Below are 17,887 nucleotides of genomic sequence, written 5' to 3'. Positions count from 1 at the left end.
TCTATTTGAAAAGCTGTTGTGAAAGTGCTAGTCTCTGAAAGGGATTAAGTGGGTTAATTTGCATTAAAAAGCCCCTTTATTTAGCGGGTATTTAAAATCTCTAAATACCACCACCACTCTCCACCCCTCCCCCCAGATGGTGACTGGGAAGGTGGGGGGGCGGGGGGGGCACAGACTCCAGCTATAAGAGGTCTGAGACTGAACCCAGCCCAGCCCATTCCCCCCCCCCCGCCCTGCCCCGCTCCGGCCGCCCCCCCCACCCCCGGCAGATTTGGAAATCTTGTCTTTCATATCAGGTTGCACATGAAATCTTTGTCAAATCTTTTTTTGTACACACTCATAAATAATACTACCCAGAGTATCACTAATAGTCACAAGACACAGTGGGTGAATTTCAACGAATGAACTGCCGTGGAGAAAATGAATGGACTGTTAATAGGATCGCTCTCAAATAATAGCTAAATTATTAAACTCTAGTGTGTGTGGGTGGGTGCCACTTCCTTAGTGTGTGTGGCGAACTAGGTTTGGAGGTGCCAGGGCGAACGTCTCAGGAGTATTACATTGCATAGCCCTTTGGAGGGATGTTAAGCCCTTCTCTAGCCTTCTGGCTTTTAGCAGAGCTCATGTTGATTTCTGTTTTTTGTTGGCTTTTATTGGTAGAGGGTGTAGCAGAGAGTATTGGTTTTCTCCCACATCCCCTTGGTATCCATCTCTGTGCCAAAGGCTCTTTGCTGCAAACACCTGCAGAGCTCGGCCAGCGCCGGCGGGAATTTGTCTAGCCCTAGGAGCATCTGGGCCCACCCTCAGGGCAAGCCCGAAGTGCTGGAGGGCTAATCCCCCCACAGCCATCCTCCTCTAATGAAGGCTGCCAGTCGGGGGCTGAATACCCAGCTGCCTCTCCCCTCCATTGGAGCAACTCTGGGGTGGGGTAACCCTTGGGTCCTCGGCAACCATGGGCTCTGGGAGTTCCCCAGCAGAACTGAGCTCTGGTGACCCCCCAGGGGTCCATAATGTCCCCTTCACTGGCTGCCTCCCCTTCCAGTCCCACTTCCCCCACTGCTGTTCCCTCGAATCACCAGCCGAAGAAATGACGAGTTCTCAAAAATCCTTCTCTTAGGTTCTGCTTCTAGGGTAACCCACAGCAAAACAGAAAGTGAATGTAAAGAATTTTTTTCCTACCAATTATCATGAAGCAAAGGCACCACTTTATCATTCCCTTCCACAGAGCAGCTTTGCCGAGTCCCCTGCTCTTACCGGACGGCAGCACGTTGCAGTGGAAACGCCATGAACCCTGGGTTCCGATCCCGCCTTTGCCATTGACCGGCTGACTGACTTGTGTGACCTTGCTCAAGTTATCTTGCCTCGGTGAACCTCAGTTTCCCCACTTATAAAAGAGGGATAATGATATCGCCCTCCAGAACCGTTAAGAGAATTAACTCCGTAACGTAGGTCAACAGCGCGGCGCCTGGCACGCAGCAGCTGACCAGTAAATGTCAGTTCTTTGACTTCCTGTAGGTCGTTCCCAGCCTACCAGTACAACGAAATGTTCCTGTCCTTGTAGCTTTTGTCACGGGACAATAAAACAAACAGATACCCAGAGCGAGAATATATCAAGATTCGAGAGCTTTCTCTGATTACGAAGCAATGGTAAAGATAACTATGAGGGAAACCTTATCTGGTTACAATTTTTTTCCAGTCCCCTTTTTAGCTATTTATTTTAAAAAATCTGACATTACAGATTAAACTGGATTGTATTAACATGCTACTCTTGCATTCTACTATGGCAAACAAACAAAAATATTCATGTGCAAAAAAACCCCCAAATAAAACAAAACCCAGAGAAGCATATAAAACTAAATATGGAACTGAGCTCTAACAGCTGAATGGAGAGAGGAATTGAAACAATTTAAAAATCACAAGTTTATGGTGAAGTGTAAAGAAACTGAAAATTTACGGACTATTTAAAAACCGAAATTGCTGACTGTTCAGAAACTACCCAGATGGATCAAGAGGGGTGAGCAGCCAAAAGAGCTCATAGATGAATCTGCATTGTGTCAGTCCCTTGCCACGCTATGCATCTCTGAGGGGAGCCTGGCACTTAGGTGCTGAACCGGGCTAGTGCTGGCGGCAGGCCCAGTGGTGGTAGGCTGCCCGTTGGTAGGTCCTTTCACTGCGCTTGCAATTTTGATCTCTACCCAAGACATCTGGCGCATCTTACTGATTTTGGCACCCTGACACCCCATCCTGCAGCCAATTAAAATGCTTGGAATGGCGAGTTCATGAGTCGTCTCAGTCGATGCATCCAAACCTGCCCCACAGCCTTTGACCTCTGGAGAGTGGATTCGTTGTCACTGAATGCAGGGTGGCCAAGCATCAGAGGAAAACGAGACTGTTGCTTTGCCAACGGGGGCAGCTTCAGCTTGGCCCATGTGGGATGGGCCACAAGGAAGGGCACGCCATCCTTGAATGGTATAGGGCTCTGGAGGGAGTCCCTCCAGCCCAGGGTCGAGGCACATGGATGGGCACCTGTGAGAAGAGCTCCCACGATGCAAGGATGAGCGGAGAGTTGGCTGACCTCCAGGGTCGGGGTGACTCCACCGTGACCAGACGGGTCTGTCTGACACACTCCATGCTGGATTGCCAAATGCCAGCGATTGTCACGGCCTGCTCAGTTGAGTCGGGAAGCATACTGCCAGCCACCGGGACCTGGGCCCCTGCACTCTCTCCTAGTGTTTCCTTGACCTTGAAACTACCTTTCCCAGGGAGAGAGCCACCCTGATGATCCTGCCAACTTCCTTTACCCGTGTGAGGAGCTGGATGGTGAATGTGACCTTTAATCCATTTTCAGTCCTAGCCTCTGGCTACCCGCAGGGCCCCTGTCGCCTTCCCGCCAATCCCTAGTGTTCCTCCCCTGGCCTTCTGCCCTTTCCCCTTTCCACCCACTCCCCTTTTCTCTTTGGGCCTGCAGTTTGAGGCTTTCAGCAGGACCAGTGACTAAAGAAAAGGCTTGACCATTCAAAGTCCAGCTCCCCAGAACCCTGCTGGACATGGAGACAGGTGTGATTAAAGGAGACACACCATGCGCTAAGCATGAAAGGGAAACAAGTGATACAGCTGATGATATTTACATGAAGAGATTTTGTTCAACAAAAGACCCCGCTAAGGAGGAGCAAGAGAAGATACTAGGAACTCCTATACCCAACAAAGGACTTTTATCCAGAATAGACTAAAAAAACTCCTACAAATTGAGAAAGAAATAGAAACTCAGTAGAGAAATGAGCAAAAGGCTTGGACATAAGCTGCCCAAAAAAGGATATCCAAATGATCAATAAACATAATAAAATGTGCTCATTACTAATCAGAGAGATGCAAATTAAAATCTCCACTATACATCGAATAGATTGCCAAAAATTAAAACATCTGACATTACCAAGTATGATCTAGGATGTAGAGCAACTGGAACTCTCATACGCCGTTGGGAGGAGTCTCAATTGGTGCCGTCAGTTTGGGAAAGAGTTTGACATTATCTGTTGACGTTGAAGATACTTCTACCCTATGCCCCTCCAATACATACTGTATAATTCCATTTATGTGGCTTTCAAAAACAGACAAAACAAGTGTATAATTTAGGTATGCATACGTAGGTGGCAAAGCAATAAAACACTGCAAGGAAGTCATTCCCATAAACTGAGGGAAATGAAGAGAGGAATTTGTAATGGGCCAGGAGGACAGAGGAGTCTAGTGGAGAGGTTGGCTATGTTCTTTCTATTTCTTGACCTGGCTGGTAGTTACAGGAGTGTTTGGTCTACAATAATTCATTATGTTACATGTTTACACTTCATGTACCTTTCCATTTGTGTGTTGTATTTCATTTTAAGAAAGCTTAAGAAAAAGCTTTCTCCAAGTATGCTCTGAGAAACATTGGTTAATGAGATTTTAATATGTTACTTACAGAAAGGATTCCATGGTCAAACACATTGCAACACTGGCATAAATAAGGATGAACAGGTCTTTAATATGCCAGGGTACATTGTGACATTCCAAGAGGAAGCAAGAGTATGCAGTGATTTATATGACCACGGAGCCCTTTTCCTAAGGGACATTTTACAGAGCATATACTTAGAGAAAGTGATGGAAAAAAACACACAGCAAGTCCCAGTTTTACGAGCCTGTTGATCTGGTCCAGCCAAGGGCTTCACGAGCTTTATGCAAAGCCTAAAATGCAAAGTAGCAAGCAAATTAAGTTTTAAGTTGTGCTGCCCTGGAGGCCCTCACTATTCTTAAAATTTTCATAATTTCAGGTGTTTACTCAATTGATCCCGAATAATGAGTCGTGAGGTGTCAGCCCGCACCCATACGCATGCTTTCTGCCGCGTTTGTTCCAGTTTTCTTAGTCGTTACATTGATCATTGTTTGTGCATGGATGGAGCAACCCATATTTGCTTACTTCTTGTTTTAGGCCTCTCTCAATTTATAAGCAAAGTCATTCTGATGGGACCCCACATCTGCCCTAACGCTGGTGCTGTAACTCTGCTCTCACTGGGGCACGAGGTCAGTTAGCTTTCATTGTATAACTACCCCCAAAAGTGGCTTAAAACGACAACCACAATTCTGTGCTCTGGAAATTTGGGCCGGGCTCAGATGGAGGAGTCTTCTGCTGGTCTTAACTGGGTGTCACTCATGTGTCCACAGGCCACTGCTGGGCCAGCTAGGACATTGGCCGGCAGTTAGCTAGGATATTGGAGGCAGCCATTTTAGTTCCAGACATGGATTTCTCTCATCATCCATCACGCAGCCCTGGATGGGCTTGTTCACGTGGCAGCTCTAATGAGAGTCCTAAGAATAGCAAGAGGGGCGCCTGGGTGGCTCAGTCGCTTAAGCATCAGACTCTTGATTTCAGCTCAGGTCATGATCTCGGTCCTGGGGTCGAGCCCTGTGTTCGGCTCCCTGCTCAATAGGGAGCTGAGCTCTCTCTCTCTCAAATAAATAAATAAACCTTTAAAAAAAAACAAAAACAAGAATAGCAAGAGAGGGATAGCCCCAATGTGCAAGTGCTTGTCAAATCTTTGCTTGTATCACATTTGTTATTATCCTATTGGTCAAACAGATCACATGGCCAAATCTAGGGTCAGTGTAGACGGCGACTACACAAGGGTATGGATATAGGGAGACTGACTGAACAAATCGCAGCCATTTCTGAATCTGCCAAAGGTATTTCTGGCATGATAGCCGTTCATTATCAAAACTATCTCTAAAACTTTGCTGATTTATGGCACCTCTGGTACCAGTCAGATTCACTGCTTAATTATATTTTTAAAAACAAACCTGTTCATCAGTCTTTTCAAGGAATGATCCAAATACGAAAGGCTGATTGATTAAAATAGAGATCTATTACATTTTCAAAGATATGATGAAATGTAAATAGTTTCCCCTAGGGAAAGTGTGCAAGATGATTATTCAAGGAGAAATTTAATTATAACCTAAAAAAAAAAAAACAACCAGGAATTCTAGCAGATATGGATTATCATTAGATTGCATTTGTTACAGAAATACAAAAACTATGACCTTTCCTTTAATTCCATTTGTTTTTATTTAACAAAATCTGTTCCTTGGTTTTTTTTAACATGACTCTGTCATGGTTACAGTTTAACTGTTGCAGACTTCCAATTATTATCCAAGACTGGACATATTAACTCTGTCTGTTGGAAGAGCAAAAGCCTGTCATGTTGGGTAATAATGGCTGTGGGAGGCAGTCCTGAAAAGGCAGAATAGTCCCAGGCCTGCTTTCTGTTGTTTTCAGGCATGGACAGTCTATGGCTATGACCATGCTGAGTTTGGAAAGGGTCTCACATCTTCAAGTCCTAACAGTATTTGGGGGCAATTTCTCTCAGCAGATGGCAAGGATCATCAGGTGACTCCAGATGGGAATACCAATCTTGATTCCATTTGACCACTTAAGGCCACCATCTTGTGCTAATTTTATACTATCAAGGCCACAAGAAAGGATTGTGAGTAAGAATTTTAGGCTCTCAGTTTTGTCATCCAGAGTTAAGATGTCCTACGTTTTGCTTTGGATGACATTGAAGTCTACAGATTATGTGGAATTTGATCAAATCATAGTTTTTTCTAAACTTTTTTTTTTTAAAGATTTTATTTATTTATTCATGAGAGACAGAGAGAGAGAGAGGCAGAGGGAGAAGCAGGCTTCCCACGGAGCAGGGAGCCTGATGCGGGACTTGATCCCAGGACCCTGGAATCATGACCTGAGCCGAAGGCAGACGCTTAACCATCTGAGCCACCCAGGTGCCCTTTTCTAAACTTTTTAAGTTGAGATGATGATGATGATGATGATGATAGAGAGTAGCAGCTCTGGCCAAGTTTTTTTATTTTTATTTTTTTTAAAGATTGTATTTATTTATTTGACAGAGAGAGACACAGCGAGAGAGGGAACACAGGCAGGGGGAGTGGGAGAGAGAGAAGCAGGCTTCCCGCGGAGCAGGGAGCCTGATGTGGGGCTCGATCCCAGGACCCTGGGATCATGACCTGAGCCGAAGGCAGAAGCTTAACGACTGAGCCACCCAGGCGCCCATCTGGCCAAGTTCTTGACAATAATCATATCACTTAATCCTTACGGCCACCCTCTTATCTCTGTTTGACATGGGAAAAAACCAGAGGCACCAAGAAATTAACTTGCCCAAGGACCAGTGACTTGTAAATGATGGCATCACGATTTGAACCCAGGTCTGATTCTAAAGTTCTGCTCTTAAGTACTCAGCCACACCACCCCGTGTTGAGAACTTGCTGGATATGTCTGAGCATCATCATCATCGCCATCATCATGTACACTTTTGCTGAGCGCTCACTGTTTGTAGTGTGGGCAGAACTGTGTTGGAAGTGTGGCATAAAAATGCCTCTTGCACAATAGAACATGGGATAAACAACCTTATAAATAGCTCTCTCTAGTTGGCAGCCTTGGTGGAGAGGGAAAGCATAAATTAAAAGAACTTTGTCAATTGACAAACCTGCTTTTAGTTAGAAGTTTAACACCCTCCATCACCCTCAACAGATCTCTGTAAGTGTTGATAACCAGCAGCAAAATGGAACAATTTGATTTCCAGCACATCTTCTCCACCATATCCACCCCAAAACCAATTTATTTGATGAAGTCATATGAAGTTAGGGAACCCAAGAGAGACCAGAGAGCATCCTGGATATCTCACAGCTGTAACTTTCAGATACCAAATCCTTGAGAAATGACCTTTTACATTTATGTATAGTTTTGTCTCTGTCTTAGGTCAGTTAAAGGCACAGACTCGGGAAACAGACTGCTTGGGATCAAACTCAGAGCTGCCATTTTACTAGCTGTGTGACCTTGGACAAGTCATTAGACCTTTCTCAGCCTTCATTTCCTCAACTGGAAAAAGGGAATGATGACAGTATTCTTTGCAATTGAATTATTGTGGAGATTAAGATAATATCTGTAAAAACACAGTGTCTAGTACATAGTAAGTGCTATTTAGTTGTTAGTTATTAATATTATTATTCTGCCAAACAGCTTAAATCTGGTAGAGGTTTTCATTTTTTTTAATTAAAAATTTTTTAAGTAATTTAAGAAATTTAAATTACTTAAGAAAATTTTTAATAGAAAAAGCAATTTTTTTCTGATTTAAAAAGTAATGCATGTTCATCTGAAACTAATGATGTACTATATGTTGGCTAATTGAATTTAAATTAAAAAAAAGTAATGCATGTTCTTTGTGAATGTTTAGAAAACGCAGAGTTATACAAAATTGCTTTTAAACTTTTAAGCATCCAAATTTTACTGGCCTGAGATAACATATTGAACAATCCAGAACTTAGTGGCTGGAAGCAATGATCATGACTTCATTCTGTGTTTGGCAGGTTAGGTTCAGTGTATCTCTGCAGTCTTCTGGATGCTTGGCTGAGGCTGGGTGGCTGAGCATGGCCTTTTTCACAGCTAGTGGTTGGCAGGGTATTGACCAGGACACCTCAGTTTTCCTCCACATGACTTTTCCAGCAGGCTGTTCGCTTGCTGGAGAACAGGCTCTTCATCTCTTCACATGGTGGTCTCAGGGTTCCAAGTGCAGCAACAAGACGCAAAGCACCAAAGCCCAAGCATTTTTCTCGCCTCTGCTGGTACCACATCTGCGGATGTCCCATCGGCCAAACCCGTTACATGGCTAAGCGCAGATTTAAGTGGTCAAGAGACAGATTTCACCTTTTGATCTGAGGAGAGCCAAAGTCACAGTGCAAGGGTACAGAGATAGAGATAGGAATAATTTGTGCTGATTTTTTGCAATTCAGCTCAGATAAATACTGTTAAAAATTATGTCTATATAGGGGTGCCTGGGTGACTCAGTCGGTTGAGCGTCCGGCTCTTGATTTTGGCTCAGGTCATGATCTCAGAGTTGTGGGATCGAGCCCCACATGGGCTCCGCGCTCAGTGGGGAGTCTGCTTGGGATTCTCTCTCTCTCCCTCTCCCTCAGCCCCTCCCCCCACTCCCCCCACACACTCTCTCTCAAATAAATAAATCTTTTAAAAAATTACGTATATATAAAAAATACATATGTGTATGTGTGTATGTATGTATCCATATACATATATATTTTTTACATGAAAAAATATACAACCAAAGTGATCATATTTTTTTATGATTTCTATATATTTTTTTAAGTGATGATATTAAACATGGTGATTTGTACCTCGTGTTTTTTTCCCCTTAATTACATCCTGGGGCATTTTAATGTCCTCATTTTAGGATGTGCATAATATTACACTGTATGGATTTACCATGACAAATTTAAACAAAGTGTCTCATAGGACTTACAGGGTGTTTCCAATTTTGCAATAAACTTCTGAATATGTAGACTTTTATGCATTTTTCTAATTAGTTCCTTGGTGTACGTGTTTCAAACTCTGACATATTGCAAGAATACTCTACAGAAAGATTCTATCCAGAGATGATACTCAAAATACTCAGCAACAAAATGGATACTGACCTCAGCGTAGAGCAGAGTCCCCAAGGTAACCCTTTCCTTGCTGGATTCAGAGGTCCAGGTCACAGGAGAGAGGGCCAGAAGCCAGGGCAATGAGTGGTTCTCAAAGGTGGTGGTGGTGGGATATCTTATTTCCCTGTACAAGGGTACTAAATCTCAGCCACGGAGAAATGTGTGCAATCTGTTTTCCATCACCCTCCCCAACCGGAGGTGGTATCTATTTTTTAATCTTTGCCAATCTGATCCATGATAACAACAAAAATAATATCATCTTTTATTTTGTATTTTTCTACCCATAAGTGAGGGCATTTTTTATGTTTCCCCACCACGTGTATTGGGTTGTTATTGTTGCTTTTGATGAATTGCCCATTTATGTCCTCTGCCCATTTTGGGGGGGCATTATTCTTTTCATTAAAAAGCTAGGATTTATTGATACCTTACAGTGTGTCACTACACTAAGCCCTTAATAGGCATTACCTGTTTCAATATTCACCATGACCATGTAGAGTTATTTTGATTCCCATTTTAGAAATGTGAAAATAGAGGCAGAGATTCAGTAATGTGCCCACCAGGATCTTGTTTGTAAGAGCGGGGGCCAACAATCAAATCCAGACAGCCAGATCCTGTGACTGAGGTTCTTAATCATTCTGACCTATTCTCTTGTTACTGCAGTATTTACTTATAAGAGCTTTTTACATATGGATATTCATTGTTTTAATACATCTTGTACATTTTTCCTACTTTATCCTACTTTTAACTTTCCTTATGGCATTGCTTGCTGTATAGGGGTTTAAAAATCTTACAGATGCACTTTTCTGTATGAATTTTTTTCAGTTTGAGGTTTAATTGACAAATAAAATTGTCATGCATCTAAAGTGCACACCATGATGATTTGATACCCATGTGCATTGTGGAAAGGTTCACCCCATCGAGTAAATTAACACACTCATCACCCCACATATTTACCTTTTTTTTTTTTTTTGGTGAGAACACTTAAGTTCTACTCTCAGCGAATTTTAATTATATAATGCAGTATTATCAACTATAGTCACCATGTTATACATTAGAGCCTTAGAATTTATTCATCTTAGAACTGATAATTTTATACAGTTTAAAAATATTTGATATGGTCAAATATCTCAAGCTGTTTTCTTAATGGATTTTGTCTCTAACAGCATTCTCAGATGTTCCCTATCAGGAAGATATAAAAATATTCATTTTTATTTTCTTCTATATAGAACTTCAGAATTGCCTGTGTTAACAAAATATATGTGCTTAGGCCCCAACTCAGACCTGTTGAATCAGGATTTCTGCAGCGAGAGCTAGATGTTTATGCTTTAATTTTTTATTTTTTTTAAAGATTTTATTTATTTGACAGAGAGAGACACAGCGAGAGAGGGAACACAAGCAGGGGGAGTGGGAGAGGGAGTGGGAGAAGGAGAAGCAGGCTTCCCACTGAGCAGGGAGCCGATGCGGGCTCGATCCCAGGACTCTGGGATCATGACCTGAGCCAAAGGCAGACTCTTAACGACTGAGCCACCCAGGCGCCCCTAGATGTTTATGCTTTTAAAGAGATACACAAACTTACAGTCCAAGAGGACGGGTAAATAGACACATTTAGCTCTTTTTCTCAAAGCACGTGAAATTGACTGAAGAAATAATAAATTAAGAATATATCTACGAAATCAATTCCAGATGGGTTTTTAATTGTGAAATCCCAAGCTTAACTTATAGAAGAACATGTAGGAGAATATCTGATATCTGTATTAGAGTTTTCTAAAGAAACAGAAACAGAATATGTATATATATATATATATATATATATATATACATGGAGAGAGGGAGGGAGGGAGGGTGAGAGAGATTTTAAGGAATTTCCTCATCTGACTGCAGGTGCTAGAAAGTCCTAAATCTGCAAGGCAGGCTGACAGGCTGGAAATTCCAGCAAGAAGTTGATGTGTTTTTTTTTTTTTTTTTTAAGATTTTATTTATTTATTAGAGAGAGAGCACAAGCAGGGGGAGCGGCAGGCAGAGGGGGAAGCAGGATCCCCGCTGAGCAGGGAGCCCGACACGGGACTTGATCCCAGGACCCTGAGATCATGACCTGAGCCCAAGGCAGACGCTTAACCAATTGAGCCACCCAGGCATCCCACGAAGTTGATGTCTTGAGTCCGAAGGAAGTCTGGAGGCAGAATTTCTTCCTCTTCTGGGGACTTCAGACTTTTCTCACAAGGCCTTCAACTGACTGGGTGAGGCCCACATACACTCTGGATGGTAATCTACTTTCTCCAAGTCTACTGATGTAAATGCTAATCACACCTATAAAATACCTTCACAGCATCATCTAGACTGGTGTTTGGTCAAACAACTGAGCACAATAGCCTAGCCCAGTCGACAAAGAAAATTAACTGCCATGGACAGTAGCTTTATGACCCTGTGGTAGGAAAGGATTTTTAAACCACACACACACAAAGTGAGAGAGAAAGAGAGAGAGAGAGAGAGAGAGAGAGATTTGATAAATGGTTTGAACCAGGGGAAAATGTTGTACAGTTCTTCCTCCTCATTTGAGATGCCCCCAAATAGACCAGAACCTGTATTAGAGAATATGCTTCATGGGATCATTGCAACTTGCTTCCTTGCCAGAGAGCTATTTTCTTACACTTCTGTGATTCCTGATAAACACCAAGAAACACAGTACAAGAACATAAAAGAGACAAGTGTGTTTTAATTTAGGCTCCACAAACCTAGATATTAGCCATGGTACCACAATATCCCAAGCCAAAATACCAAACAGTGATGGATTTATTGTTTCCCTAATTTAAAACAAGCCTGATTTATTTTTAAAAATGCAACCTCAAAACACAGCTCACCAGACGTGATATGGAATGTATTACATGCCTAACCAAAACACAAAACGCTACTCGGTACAGTGGATTTGAAAATTATCTTGCTATTAATAGAACTCCCGGATGGCTGTGATCTGTTGGATTTGATACATTCAGGTTTTGGCAGCTGCTGGGGACTGAAAACAAGACGTTCCATACGTTCTGCCTTAATAAAGAAACAAGGTCATAAAATAGCCCTTTGGTGAATTTTTTAAAAAAGATTTTGAAGAGCCCAGTTTCATCTTTAATAAGTCTGTGTTGCTGAGTATGTTTGGCAAAGCAGCAGTGTGATTAACAGACTCCTTCTCTGGAACTGGGTAAAATCGAGAGCGGCTTGGGGTACCGTGTGACTGTCACCTCTTCAGGTGGCGTTATACAACCGCAACAACTACTTGTTGAATCTGAAAGTGTCCCTCTCTTTCCTTTTATATTTCGAGGGTCTGACACTGAGCTACCGATTGAAATGTTTGGGTTGAGGACCTTTACAAACATATCTGTTGGACCGATAACTTTTTCAAGAGTTTAAGGTAACACTGATCTATTCTGCTAGGCTCAAACTATTTTTTAAACATTTCATTGGAAAACATTTCTATCTACTGGCCCCACTAAAAACAAGCTTTTTTTTTGTTTTGTTTTTATTTTAATTCCAGTTACCCTACAGTGTAATATTAGTTTCAGGTGTACAATGTAGTGATTCAGCACTTCTATCCATCAGCCGGTGCTCATCACAAGTGCATGCCTTAATCCCCATCACCTGTTTCCCCATCCCCCAAACAAGCTTTTTTTAAAATTTTAAATGAGATTACAAACAAAACAAAACAAAATTAAAAACTTCAGTGAATTTTAGGGTTTGGTTTTTTTCATTTAAAGAAGTACTTGTTTTAGGTTGGATTCCTGGTAGTAGATTCTGAGATGGGGGTTCATAAAAACCAGTAAGGAAATGCAACTGGAAAGGGAAGAACCAAGGAGGGCGATGTATCAAGCCAAGTCCCCAAGAGGGTGGCTTGGGGCTCAGTCCTGCTCTGGGGATAGTGTAAGTATAAATACTGGAGTATTTCTAGACACCCCTCCCCATGATAATCAGTGGATCGAGGCTCACTGCAGCTTAGATTCCTAGGCACTTCTGGATGTCCTTGCATGGACAAAGTGGGTTCTAGCAGCCTATGGATTGTCCTCCAACAAAGAGATAGAGGGGCCAGCTGGGTGTGGTGAGGGCAGTGACAGGTGTGTGTGAAGGTGGTGAAGGGCGCTAAGGGGGTACGTGCAGACATATGTCAGCATCTACCTCGCTGTTCCACAAGGGCATAATTTGTCCGGGTCTCTCCACAGATTCAGAGCAAGCCTATGTATGAAGGGAAGGAGGTACTACGTAGGACACAACTGGTGTCTCTGCCCCCCAGGTTGAGTCAGTAGAACGAGGTCAAAGAGGAGCTCACACTGGAGATGGGCAACTCTGTTACTCTTCCCTCATGAGGGCAAGTCCACCAATAGTCCCCAAAGTCTGGGAGGTGGTGGACAATGAACAGGTCTGGAGGGCAAGAACAGAAAACCAATCCTGAGGGAAACACTTGGGTCAAAGACAGAAAAATGAGCTCAAGCCAGGGCTTCACTGAGGAGAGGAAAGAGAAGGGGCTGGGGGGAAACAGCTGGAACTGGAATAGCCATTATTATAATCATAATACAAGATAAAACTCTATTGTACAACATATATAATAATGTAATAAATGATTTATTTAAATAACCATTATACAAATTGAATGCAATACCCACATTTCGAGTACTCAAAGGCCACATGTGGCTAGTGGCTACTGTATTGGACGGTGTAGCTCTAGAACATTCCATCATCACAGGAAGTTCTGTGGGACAGCACTGGCCTAGAGCTTACTGAATGGATCAAGGGTTGAGATGTAATGGGCCTCACTTGCGTCTCAAACTCTTGATTTCTTCCTCTCCATATTCAGCTCATAACAAATCAAATTTTGCCCATGGGCTTTCCCTGAAAACTTTGCAGTAGCTTGTTAAAGGGCAATAGTATAGAGAAACTTTTTAAACTTTCTGTCTGGGGTTACCTTCTTTAAATGACCTTTGACTCCTGAGTTTTTAGCAATTAAATGTTAACTCAGATTGAGTACACATGGAGCTTCCAGTGAGCATTAGAACAACCAACCAGTCAGGTTCACTTTCTTCTTTGATTGCAGTTTTCCTTCACCTTATTGTTTGGGTACATTTTAATCTTTACAAGGAAAAGGAACAAAATTTGATCTCAAGGGGGAGGAGGCAAGAAGCCACACAGGAGTGGAAAACGTGGCAGGATCTAACTTTCTCGCTTGCTCTGCCAACTCCCACTTTCATGTGGCCGGGGCAGGACAATCCCGCTCAGCTGCCAGGACAACTTCTGACCAGACCAAGTGACCAGGTAGAGTTTGGGCAGAGTATTTCCAAAAGCCTGGTATCTGCTGCAACTTTTCGTTGGCATTTTGGAGCATTTTTTTAAACTGCAGATTGCCTCCTGGGCCCCAGTCAAAAGTCCGAGGTTGAGGAGATCCTGTGTTATCCTCGATCACTTTTTTTCCAAATTTGAATTACAGATTGCCTTAATTGGGGTCCCCTCAGAAGAAGCAGCTTCTTCTGAGGGGACCCCAAGGGTTCAAGCGCAAGCTCTTCGTTAATGGAGTGACTCCAGGAAATGGTGGTGGGCGCGAGGGAGGAAGAGCGAGGAAGCCAAGGAGGATACACTATCAGGCCAGTTTCTCAGAGGCAACTCTGGGATCCACGGCTTCAGAAATATCTCACCGGACGGTGAGAGAGCTGGGGCATTTATCCACCCTTTCTCATCAGTCCTTGGTTGAGAGATGTTGGGGGACAGCAAGGACAGGAGCGCCTTGGGCCTGCTGTGTGCGGGAGCAGAGAAAGCCCACGGACAGAGAGGTGCCGATTTCAGGCATTTAGGCCGGCATGCAGGGACAAATGGCGAGTGTTGAAGGACGGGGGTGGACGTTTACACAGTCAGCTACACGAACTTATTTTTATTTTTAAGTGGACAAAAGAGACCCAAGAGTCTCAGAGTACAGCCTTTCCAGGTCCTTGTAGGGCTGCTCCTCTCATGCAGAGGACATGATGAATCACTGCCGACTGGAAAAACAAAAGAACCTTTAATGGGCAGTTTGACCCCTGGTCAGAACATCCCAAATAGTTGAGAGAGAGGACAGAGCCTTTGGTATTAAATGCCTTTGAATTGAAAGGGCCGGGAGGCAGTGTTCTGGCTTTTGCACCAGAGAAGACATGGAACGACTTCTTTTAACCACTTGTCAGAGGCTCCATGGGCGGCTCGTGCATTCTGGAATTTCTGAGAGAGACTTACCAAATGCTTTCTGCTGAGGCTGACGAAGCCAAGCTGGGGCATCTGCATGCCAGGAATATATGGATGCATATGTGCCACTGTTTATCTGTTTGCAAAATACGCCGTATGTTGACAGCCTGACATATGTTGAGCTATATGGAAGATCAGTCAGAGGGAAAGAAGAGCCAGAGCATAAGAAAGAGAGGAGAAGGGAAAATATGAAAGTGAAAACGAACCCTTGTGAGTTTGGCTAGACAGTGAATTTCTTGATCCTAAGGTGTGTATCTCACGGTGGTACATATGGAAAGGATCTTGGCGATGATCTGCTCTGGTGCCCCTCGTTCCTAAAGGAAGAAACGGAAGCCAGAGTTCTCATGGCCCAGTGAATAGAAAGTCAGGGGTAGGACGCCCGGGGTTCTGACTCCATTCCAGTTCTCCTTGCATTCTGAGCTTCAGTTTCTTTCCCGCCTGCACGCTCACGCACCTGCCTCCTGTCTTCTGCCCCGTCTCCCCCTGTCCGTCCAGTCCCTGTCCTCCCTGCCAGGGCCTTTGTCTCCCCTCATCCCTAACGCATGTTGTGCTCCAGCTGAGCGTCAACATTCACTGTCCCCTGAGCATAACATCGGTCCCCTCTCCCATGGGCCTTTGTCCCCATTGTTTGCTCCGCCTGGCATTCCCTCCCCTTTTAGCCTAGCTATCACAATCCCCACCATCTGCAGGGTCAGTCCCTTGGTCATGCATCCTTCCCTAGAATGCAAAGCTGGAAATAGTTTCTCTGCCCTCCATACTGCGGTCACACTCTGTGTTTCTATGAGACCATAGTTCAGCCTTGTATTATAGTTGTGGATACTCATTTTTTTTCTGTAAAATTATAATCCACTCGCATGCGGAGATTCTTTCCTCTTTGACCCTCCTCAGTGCCTGTCATAGAAGCTTCAACATAGTAATAATAGTAATTGGCAATTACTGAGTGTTTACTATGTGTTAAGCACCACGTTTAAAGTTTTACATGAATTAGCTCAGTTACTTCGCCCATTAACCCTATGAAGTAAGTACCCACCATTAGTCTCATTTTATACTCGAGGAACCTGCGACGCAGAGAGGTTAGGAAACTTGCCTAAGATAACACAGCTGGGAAGTCAGTCTCAGGGCTGCTGATGCTAAAGTTCAAGCTCTTACCCACAAGGCTAGACTTCCTTCCAAGGACCATCTGAGGGTTTGGATTTATTTCACTGCTATTAAATACTGAAAAGATAATTTTTATTTAAAAAAACAAATATTGGAGTGTATAAGAGTAGTTGTCCTCTCAGGAAGAAAGCAAAAAGGAAACACTAAATAAATCATTGAGATCACTCAGATCTTCCTCAGTAAAAAGTTAAATGAGCTTCATCAAATTATTTAAAATTTTTTATCTCCTCCATCGACCTAAAGAGTAAAATATAAGTCCTTGTCCTCCCCCAGAAAAACAATTTTATAAAGTGTAGTGTCGTTTATAAAACCTTTAAAACCCACAGAAGGCCAGAGAACAACATGAGTCATTATTAGTTGGCTAAAATCTTATGAGGCTGGGGTGCCTGGGTGGCTCAGTCGTTAAGCGTCTGCCTTCGGCTCAGGTCATGATCTCAGGGTCCTGGGATCGAGCCCCGCATCGGGCTCCCTGCTCAGCGGGGAGTCTGCGTCTCCCTCTCCCCGCTGCTCCTACTCTCTCTCTCTCTGTATCTCTCTGTCTCAAATGAATAAATAAAAAAAAAATTCTTTAAAATCTTATGAGGCCTCCTGTCCATTCAGAAGCGCTGGAATCACTCAGGAATCTGCCATTCTTGGGTGGGTGTGGGCTTCTTATGCTTTATTTTTATCACCTCAGCTGGGACACAGCCAGCTACAGCAGGGGCAATTCCGTGGCAGCCTGAAGATCGATAGAAGGCTCCCTTTCTTCCCTGAGTCCCCAGGCCACTACGTAGCTGGCTGAAGAGATTTGACACGCAAGGATGTGTAAGCCACCACTCCCTCAGAACAGGGCCTTCTGGAGCATTTGGCCTGAAGAAAAGAAACCCGAGGGGTTAGATCACAGTGGGCCAGAGTTACGATTGTATTTTACTTGGGGGAACCACACGGAGGTGACGGGTCAGCCGCAAGGGGGACGCAGCTTCGGGTTCAGGCGAGAGGCTGCGTGGCCACATGTTGGAGCAGCGGGGCCAACCTCGGGTCGCCGCCGCTGTTGGACAGCGGGGAGGGGGGGACGATGCTGGCTGAGCTACCCACACCCCCTCAGCTGCACTTTTCTCCTATGTCAAGGGGGACGAATGATACTCATCGGAAAAGGTTGTCCTGATGACCTCATAGCACAGGTGGGCTTCCCAACCTTGGGCCATTCCCCTATCACTGCATCAGTCAGGCTCATCGCGAGGAAAGTTTAGTAAAGGGGTCTGTTACAAAAGCGTGAGGCAGGCTCGAGGAAACCAGCTGAAGGGTGGTGCGGGGGCCCAACTGGGGAACTGTTTAGAGAAGACAGCAAGACCTTGGCCCAGCAACCGTGCGGGAGACTGAGCAAGCATCCCAGCCTCACTCTCCTCCTGCCCCCCATCCTCTGCTGGGGCTCCCCATTGGCTGTGCTCAGCCAGAAGCAAGGGAGCCCACGATGTGA

The 17,887-nt window shown here is 44.0% G+C and overlaps 1 pseudogene; it reads right to left on the bottom strand.

The window, feature by feature from the left end:
• Positions 1 to 2,054: 2,054 nt before the first annotated feature.
• Positions 2,055 to 9,520, bottom strand: LOC118552445 (poly(rC)-binding protein 2 pseudogene; annotated as a pseudogene).
• Positions 9,521 to 17,887: the final 8,367 nt, after the last annotated feature.

Source organism: Halichoerus grypus, chromosome X (assembly GCF_964656455.1).
Source record: "Halichoerus grypus chromosome X, mHalGry1.hap1.1, whole genome shotgun sequence".
NCBI classification, from domain to species: Eukaryota; Metazoa; Chordata; class Mammalia; order Carnivora; family Phocidae; genus Halichoerus; species Halichoerus grypus.
This window is presented reverse-complemented; position numbering and strand designations above follow the sequence as displayed.